This window comes from Cyprinodon variegatus, unplaced genomic scaffold (genome assembly GCF_000732505.1).
Source record: "Cyprinodon variegatus isolate N-32 unplaced genomic scaffold, C_variegatus-1.0 Scaffold121, whole genome shotgun sequence".
Taxonomy (NCBI): domain Eukaryota; kingdom Metazoa; phylum Chordata; class Actinopteri; order Cyprinodontiformes; family Cyprinodontidae; genus Cyprinodon; species Cyprinodon variegatus.
The window spans coordinates 1,432,133-1,441,345 of NW_015150574.1; positions in this window are offsets into that span (position 1 = coordinate 1,432,133).

Below are 9,213 nucleotides of genomic sequence, written 5' to 3' on the forward strand. Positions count from 1 at the left end.
GTAGCGACAAACAATATAAAGAGCAGTTTTCTAAAATTGGTTTATTATAGGACTCAGCAAGACAGCACAGCATAACTGACTTGACTTGATAACAAAATCATATCTCATAACATACACTCTAAGAGCTGTATTACTGTTCTATTTCTCCCTAACTTTATCCTCACTTTATATTTACACACACAGGCACTTACAGTAACACTATCTTCTGTTTTTAAAAACTTATATAAAATTTCATATTTACAAATCAATAAGGTTTTTTTTTTTTATAATAACTGCTATTTTATGTACATATGTGATTTTATAAGGTAGTTTAGTGTGACAGTTTTTTTAATGTTGTTTTGCATTGCAAAATCTGTTTACTTTTTATAATTAAAGTTATTGGCCTTTCATGGAGCACTGATGCATTAGACATGTGAGAATAACATTCAAACCAAAAGAACCTTGGTTAAAATCAAATTTGAAGATTTTAAGTGCTCAAGGTATGTTTTAAAAACGACACTTTTTTACCCTCCAATGAGAAAAGACATACGGGTGTGTGATTAAACAAGAGCATTAGCGCCAGTCTAGGGTGCTTATTACTTTTTACCAGAAATAAGTATCACACACTGTAGAGCCTCTCAGTATGTTTCTCCAAATATCAGCCTATTTTTCTCTACCAACATGATAATGTCAAATGTATTTTCAAGAGTGTTGGTACATGTTTTTTTTTTCTGTTCATACAAGTTATGTTCATTCTTCACATCAATTTTACCTTCATGATTCAAGGTTCATTAAGGTAAACCTGGACAGTCCGGTCAATCGTTAAATGTAAATGTGCCTCGTGAAGCATTATCTCAAACGTGTATTGGTTATTTGTACTTTTGGGATATTAGAGTTATTTTTGCACAGAGCACAGTAATGATAGCATTACCTTCACCTTGTCAAAATAGACCCCTAGTGCTCTTGCCATTTGGGTAAACACACCTTCTACATGCTCCTGCTATGCCTGCAAAGCACCCATACAAACAGAAAATGAAGCCAGTCAGATTGATAAACACTTTCATTTTACTGTGAAGTCGTAAACCATCAAAGCAGATGTAGCCTTATTTTGGTCAGTGAAATTAAACATACAGTAGAGTCTTACCTCCTCACACAATACCTATTGCTACATCCAATGCATTTATACAAAATAAAAGTACAATTTGATGCTGTAAGTAAGTGTGCAGGATAATGAAACAATTTTCTTTTAATTAATATTTTGATTGGTTGACAAATTGTCTGTATTCTCTAGATGTATGATTACACTGTACTGCTTTTATTTTTTTTATTTCTGTATTCATGAAAAGATAATATCAGAGCTCCATTGATTTTGGATTTTTTTTTTTTTTTGTCATTCTATCCTTCAGATGACATAAATGTAAAACAAATAATTTAGGAAAACAAGGTGGGTGTAAATTCACAACAGTGAGCCTGTATGGTATGGCCCACTGTAGATGGGTCAAGTAAAGGCAGAAACTGATGTGGTCTTTAGAAGATTTATTGAGTACTTGCAGTTATGATTTCCCATTTGCATTTATGGATAAACGGTTATGTACACAATATAAATACATTGATTTAGGTACATAAAACATTATCAGGGTATAGGAACATGTTTCGAAGAGTTCAGTCTAATCTAACAACAATAGTTACAATACTCTGAATTATAGTATAGAATAAAAGGTTACGTAGGAGAAACTTTAAAAGGTAAAAAAAACTCTACCAGCGCTGTCAACCAAGTGCATTATAAACCAGTTTTCAACCAACTACAATATTAACCAATCATCAACCAAGATGTCATGTGAAGAGGCAGCTACTGTAAAAAGACTTAATCAAAATGAGGCTCCAGCAGCTATGTGGGATTGTATAGCACCTCTTCAACCTAAACCCGATCCAGGAAATAGATCCAGTAATGTGGAAGCCCTCCTGCCTTGTTCCTGCACCAAAGATCAGTCCTCTAAAATTATAGGCCAGTTGCTTTAACATCCCACATCATGAAGGTCCTAGAGACACTTATGTTGGTTTACCTCAAGCAGGTATCAGTCTGCCTATCGACATAGAGTTGGGATGGAAATAAATTATCATGTTTTAATTGAGACATAAGGTTTTGCATGGACTGGAGTTCTAATACACAGCAGTAGATTGTATCTATTGTGCAAATATATTAGGAGACATCTACCTGCCCAGAGAAGCAGCTATGTGTGAAGTTAATGCGAAAACTGTGAAAATTTTTCACCACTTCTTGTTTGTATAATAGAATGCAATTAAAGTACTCATATATTCAAGTTAATCTGTATGCAGAATAAAAGAAAGTTAAACCTAGTTGGTATACCCATTTAACTGAATTTTATTCAAAAGGCATGTAAGGCTTTTAAAGAGTGGATAATGGCAGGAAGGCCAACATGTGGGCCAGCTTATCTGCACAACAGGGTTAGAAATGCACAGTATAAGAATGTACCTTATTTAATAATCAGAAATGAGCATGCAATTAAATCTGAATGAGTGGTTAAAATACAATTCAGATGAATTTTGACCGTATGAGTTTTAGAAAGAAGTTGGGACCATGACAACTAGAGCTTTTTGACCACCTGTTGTTGAAGGTATCTCTGTTAAAAAGAATATTTTAGAGCTGTGGCTGCAACATTACAGAAGATTATGTAATTATGTACTGAGTGATTCTTGTATGCTTGATGCTGATAATTTTTTGAAGCAGGACAGAAGGACCCAGTTTTCAAGGTGAGTGGGAAAACTAAAAGTGTATCAAAATACAGATCAGGCTGTGGATCCGCAGTGTCAGCGGTTAAGGCGGTGCACCGGCCATCACTCAAACCCTGGTTGGAGAAAAACACAGATTAATGATCAAAATAATCGGAAGTAGGATGATTATATGAGTCACTTACCTTGTTTAACAGTTCAGTCCATCTCCATAGAACAAGGTACGGTCCAGCCGCTGGGCTATCAAGGAGTTGCAGCGGGTGCCGCCTAGTTTGTCCCAGATGCTGCAGCCCCGGTGAACATGCAGGAGTCTGAGACAGATCAGTGAAACAGATCAGAACAGGAAGGCTCAGAGGTTTAGGAGTCTGTACCCTGATCAGGGATACCGATGACAACAGGAACAGGCTGGTTTAGGGTTCCAGGAGTTCTAAAATAGTTTAGAATGTTCAGTTGGGAATAGGCATGCCCAGTGGTTGAGAGGCAGAACAGGTCAGGATATCATGAGCACCACGGAATGCTAAAAAAACGTCTCTCTCCACTGAGCCAAGACAGGAATAGGGCATGCTCAGTGGATAAGAGGCAGATCAGGATGAGGAAATCGGAAACATTACAGAATGCTAAAAAAAAAACCCTCTCTCCATTGGTCCCCCAGAACAAGCACTACAACAAGAGACTCAATAATCTGGACACGATGGATGGCTGGGAATGAGCCATATAAAAAGAAGCAGCAGCAGGTGATTAGATAAGCAGTTATGAAGAACCGGGCAGAGTTACAATGGTGAATGGGGTGAGCAATTAGGCCAGCACGCATCACTACGATCACGACAGGCAGGTCAGATACAATTTTGTGTCATGAGGTCCATAAAGCAATCACAAAACTGCCAAAAAAATGCTCTGGGATAGATGACATCTCATTCAAGCATTTAAAAATTAGCAAGTACAGCATGAGGTTAACATTTAAAGTTAGTAACTGCAAAGTTAGCTCCTCTAATTTCCATTTTCTATGCAGCTTCTTTTACATGTTTTTTTTTTTTTTTGTTTGTTATCTGATTCTTTGCTCTCTTTTTTGTTAGTCCATATTATCCAAGATAATGTCAGGACTCGGAATGTAGGACACAGATTTCAGGCAGACAGACCAGAGTGATTTCAAGCAAAGCAGGATGACTAGAATCTCTGATTTTTAAGTTCAGTCAGAGCCCAGAGGAAGGAGTGGAATCCAGCCAGAGGATTTCTCCACAGCATGTGATTGGAGCTGCCCACAGAGTTCCAGGAGTGAAACACAGCTGACTGACAAGCAGAAGCCAGCAAAGGAAGAGCAGAAGTATCCAGAGGGAAAATCCAAAGTCAGTGTTGATGCAGGAGCAGATTTTCAGGCCAGAAGATTAGAGATCAGAAGAGGTACCAAAGGGAAATCCAAGCAGGGATGCAGGGATGAGGAGACAGATCCAAGGTTGTTAGCAGGCAGAATCCAAATATCAGTCCAAAGACAGGTCAGGCAAAACAGATCAGAACAGGGACAAGCAAAAGTCAGAAGTCCAGTGGCAGAAAATGGTCAGGATCAAAAAATCAGAAACACACTGGGTATGCTAGAGTACTCTCACACGTGGCTCGAATAATCTGGCCCTGATGGCTGGGACCAAGCAGCTTAAACAGAGGCAGGAGCAGGTGGATCAGATGAGTAGTAATGAGAAACTGGGCAGAGTTAGACATGTGAATAAATTTACAATTAATCCAGCCATCAGCACCAAGACCATGACAGATAAAGCTGTAAAAAGTGACAAATATTAGATCAAAAGCATTGCCTTGTAATGTGTCTGAAAGTGTTGATATATGTTTGCTGGATAAGATAACAAATTTAGTTGTATCTTCCGATAGCCAGTGGCTGAGCTTTAAAGCTAAGCTGGTACAGATATGTGTAAATACACTCTTAAAGAAATTATTGCTAATCATAAAACAAAAAATACCTTAATTTTGACATTTGCTTTTTAAATTCTTCCAAAGTCTTGAATCAAGAAATAATGGAAAAGTGTTTATGAAATTGATTCAAATGGGTACACTCAGCAAGAAATGCTAGTCACATGGAGAAACAGTGTGTTTGCACTGTTTAAGGTTGGAAATGGAGTGAGACTTGAGGATATTATCCCCTTTTATTTTTATTTTGTATTGGAGGGGTTTAGTGTTTTCAGTCTGATAAACCGATTTATTTGCTATTGGTAAATGTTTTTGCTTTTAATCTGCTGTTATTGTTCTTCTATTTTATTATCTAATTCATGTGAAGCACTTTGAAATGTATATGTACTGAAATTGGCTATAGAAACAAAATGGCCTTGCCTTGCCTTGCCTTGAGTACTTTAGGGCTTCAACTGCTGCTTAATATTTGTTAAGGCACATAGTTTTAAGGCTAACAAAGAAAAACAAAATACCTCAATAAAATATCTACAGAGGGTTTGTAAGAGGATGAAGACCTAAATAGACAATGTAAAACATTAAATGCTCAGGCAAATACACTAGCACACAAGTTTTAATCTTGTACAGATAAGGTGAAAGAAATGCAATTTGAATCATCTAGGGCACCTCTATATAGTCATTCTGTGCACCTCTTTACACAGCCCATCTTTGGTACAATTATGATAAAAGGAAGCTTAGAAAGGCTGCAGGTGACCTACATTGATACAAAGGTGTGCTTATTAAGTAACCTAGATGGACTATTGTAAGTGAGATGTTTTCCCTTGAAGGACTAAACCAACTAACTGTAGAAACATTCATGAATATTTAGAATTATGTTTTTGATTTATCTACCTGATGCCTGTTAAATAAAATATTTTATTATTTTAAGAATTTGTATTAATTTAAATAACAGTGTTAGATGAACAGCTGACACAACATCATATTGAACTCAAACTTGTAATCTAAATCATTAAATTTGTTATGCAGTTATGATATATTTAATGACCCCCCCATTTGTAATATTATCTATTATCAAATTACATGTAGAAACATGTATTCATGTGTAATTAGAATTATGTTTTTGATTTATCTGCCTGATGCCTGTTGATGTTATTTAATCAAATAATATTCTAACTGTCATAGATTGTTTTGTGAGCAAACACCCAACTGGCTGTATTTTAGAACAACAAATGAAAGTATGGATCAAGCTCAAATCATGATCAAACAGTTCACTCAGTACATGTATGGGATAGATTAACCACAACTTCCATTCAAAATATGAGTTTATTAATAAAAAACCAGTCAGCTCAAAGTCAAACATATTTCAGTTAAAAACTATTGACCAGTGAAACTCACTAAGCTGCTATCTTCAACATAAACAACCTTTGCCTCAGCTTAGGCATCACATTTTCAAGTTGTAACCCTCATGCCACAGGACATGTATGGTATCCAAAAGAGTAATTGCCACCTGACTCCACTAGACATCAAATTAAACATACCAGAGTATCAGATGAGTAGAAAAGCAACGCTTAAATGTTAGTTACTCAAAACTTGTTCTTACTTTGAAATGCAAGGCTTATAAATGTGAATCCTAACATTTGGGGTCAAAGTGCATTTGTACTTGGTAGAGTCAAGAATTGATTGATTGACTTTATTGAACTCACAGTGGAGAAATGTACTCGTTAAATCAGCTCAAATAGTCAAAAAGATAAGAAGAAGGTGCCAAGGGTAGAAAAGGTGCATGGGATATACGTACAGTGCATTCACAAGAAGCAGATGCTCTTTCTTTTTTTTTTCTTTCTTTTTTTCCATCTCTGTCACGGTCTAATGTAAAATTTGCTATTGTTCATAAATTTAAAGTCAATCTCCTATGTATAATTAAGACGTTATTTCTGCAATTTTATGCACGGATCCACAAAACATATGTTTTTTTTTTTGTTAGAGGTACACCTCTCATTTTGATTGTCCATACTTTGCGGCCCTCTGTTTTGGTCAGTCAGTCTAGCTCTCAATCCTCCATAGCAAGACAGTATTTCAAAGACATTTAGAGCTTCTCTCCATTAACACATGTTTTGTCTGTCCCTGCAGGCTCTGCTCTGCTACACTAGTTGATTTACAGCTCTTATCAAATACATATTGCCAAGCGAGTGAGACGTGCAACCTTTCATTTGCACGCCACCGCCCTGCAAATTCGACATGCTACATTAACAAGAAAAATAGCTGCTGCTATGCATGCCAAGACCCTATGCGGGTGTATGTGTGTATCTAAGAGAGTGTGTTACAGAAGTGTGGGTTTAAGAAGGGGTGAAAAATCCCACTATAAAAAGAAATACAGTCTAGTAAGACTTGGAGTTTAAAGCTTTATAACAAAGCAATTGGAAGCATTCACATATGAAACAGTATTTGATTTATGCCTCTAAGTGCATGCTGGTTCAGTAGAGTATGCTTGCATTTTATTTATCAATGTAGGCCCAAGCTTATATCCCTATTACTCTTTGCAATTTGTTGTCTTGTGTTTGATATCACTTTATATATGCATTATTTCCCCTAGGATTTTGGTCCTGGGGTGAGGAGGAGCAGTGTTTAGAATAAAACATGGCTCAGTATAAATAATTTTAAACCCCTTACTTAAGTTGAATCTCTTTGTTGTTATATCTTTAATTAGTTTTTCCCTTTTTTTTTTCTTTATCTCTAGCAAATTTTCATCCAAACTTTGTCAAATTTTGCCAGTCACACTAAGTCCATTGAATCCTAAACAGTCAGTTTAGGATTCAATAGCAGCTATGAAGGACTTCTTAAAAATGTTGATGATGTTTCTCTTCTTGCGAGGCCCACAAACTGACCTTTTGAGTTATTTAAAAACATTTTATGTATTATCAAACATCCCATAATGGAACATCATCCACGTAGTAAAGCATTGTGGAATATGGCTTTGTAAGTGTCTGACCTGAGAAATTGCCTCAGTACTGAAAGTATAGTTGAATACAGAAAAATCTCTTCACCATTGAAAAAAATAGAACAGAGACCAATTTTAATGTACTGGCAGTCTCTACAGTCTTTAAACATAATTTAAATATGATAAATTGAATGTTACTCTATGCAAACAGAGCCTACCTAGCATCTTAAAAGGAATGACTGCAGGTTTACCCTTAAAGATATGCATAAATCCCAAGGGAGGAAATTGACAAGCTTATGGAGACATACTGTATCCCAAGAGATTCACTGCTTTATCTAATGCAAAATGGGCTCTATTTAGTATTGATTTCATGTAAATCATACATTTTTATGTGTTACCTTCACCACAGAAGTAAATCCATAAATTCATGTGCAGATGTTTATGGTTTATTTACCACTGCACTATTTTTGGAGCTAAATCAACGGATTTAGCTGGAAAAAAAAATCTGCTGAAAACTGCTTGATATGGAACTTAAAGAAGAAAACCTGATGAAAAAAAAAAAAATCAAGGTTTTTAATGTTATAACATGAAACCAATTTCATGCTATCCAGATAATGTGACTGACTATTCGGCTCCTTTCTCAAATACTCTTGTCGACATACAATCAATTCTGTTTCGTCCGTTTTCAAATGTTGAAAGCTTAGTCGCCTACAGTAGGTTTTAATCTTCAAGACATGCCTTTGGTTTATATACCAGGTTATTTTTATTAGGAATCCATCATATAAACAAGACTTTAACAAGCCTATTACTCTCCCCTTATTTCCTTCAAAATGTTCAAACATTTATAAAAGAATATTGTGATCCACTCTATCAACTGCAGCACTGAGATCTAACAGGAAGTAAAGATACAAGTCCATTATCTGAAGCCATGAGAACACCCTTGAGGACTTTCAGCAATGCTGTTTCAGTGTTATGATGAGCTCCAAAACCTCACTAAAATTATTTTTAAAAGGCCAATACGGCTTATATGCTTTAACACTGGATTAAAAACTATTTTCTGAACAAATATATTTAACTAAGAAAGTGACGATATAGATCTCATTTTGATCTAGCGATCTGGTTCGAAACCATTTTTTTTGTAGTATTTTAGTTTTTCAGATTAATCATATCTAAATTACAGGTGTAAATCAGATTAAAAACTTCCTTAGATGACTTGATTAAAACTGTATCTATCATACAAGCTGAATGCTTAGATGAATATAATAATTTTGCTGATGCTAAAAGCTCAATTGAATCAAGAAATTTCAAGCACAGTTCAGGGTTTTATGCTGTAGTCGCCTGCAGTGCTGTCTCATAGGCAGCAGTGGAGGTTCACCTTTAATGTTGACATGGATGTCAAAATCCTCCACTGTAATGACCTTGTCAGAATTTAGTACTCAATCAGAAAGGATTGACATTAAAACTGATATAAATATCGTAAGGAAGGATCTGGATGGATGTTGGAGATCGGCCTGTTTTCCAGTGTAGTCCTGTTTCTCTGACTGTGACTGGCTGGATGTGCTCTCCTTTGACCTGGGAGCCGGCTCAGAGCTCATCTGCCTGGCTGTGTGTGTCCTGGACGGGGACGCCTTTTACAGTTG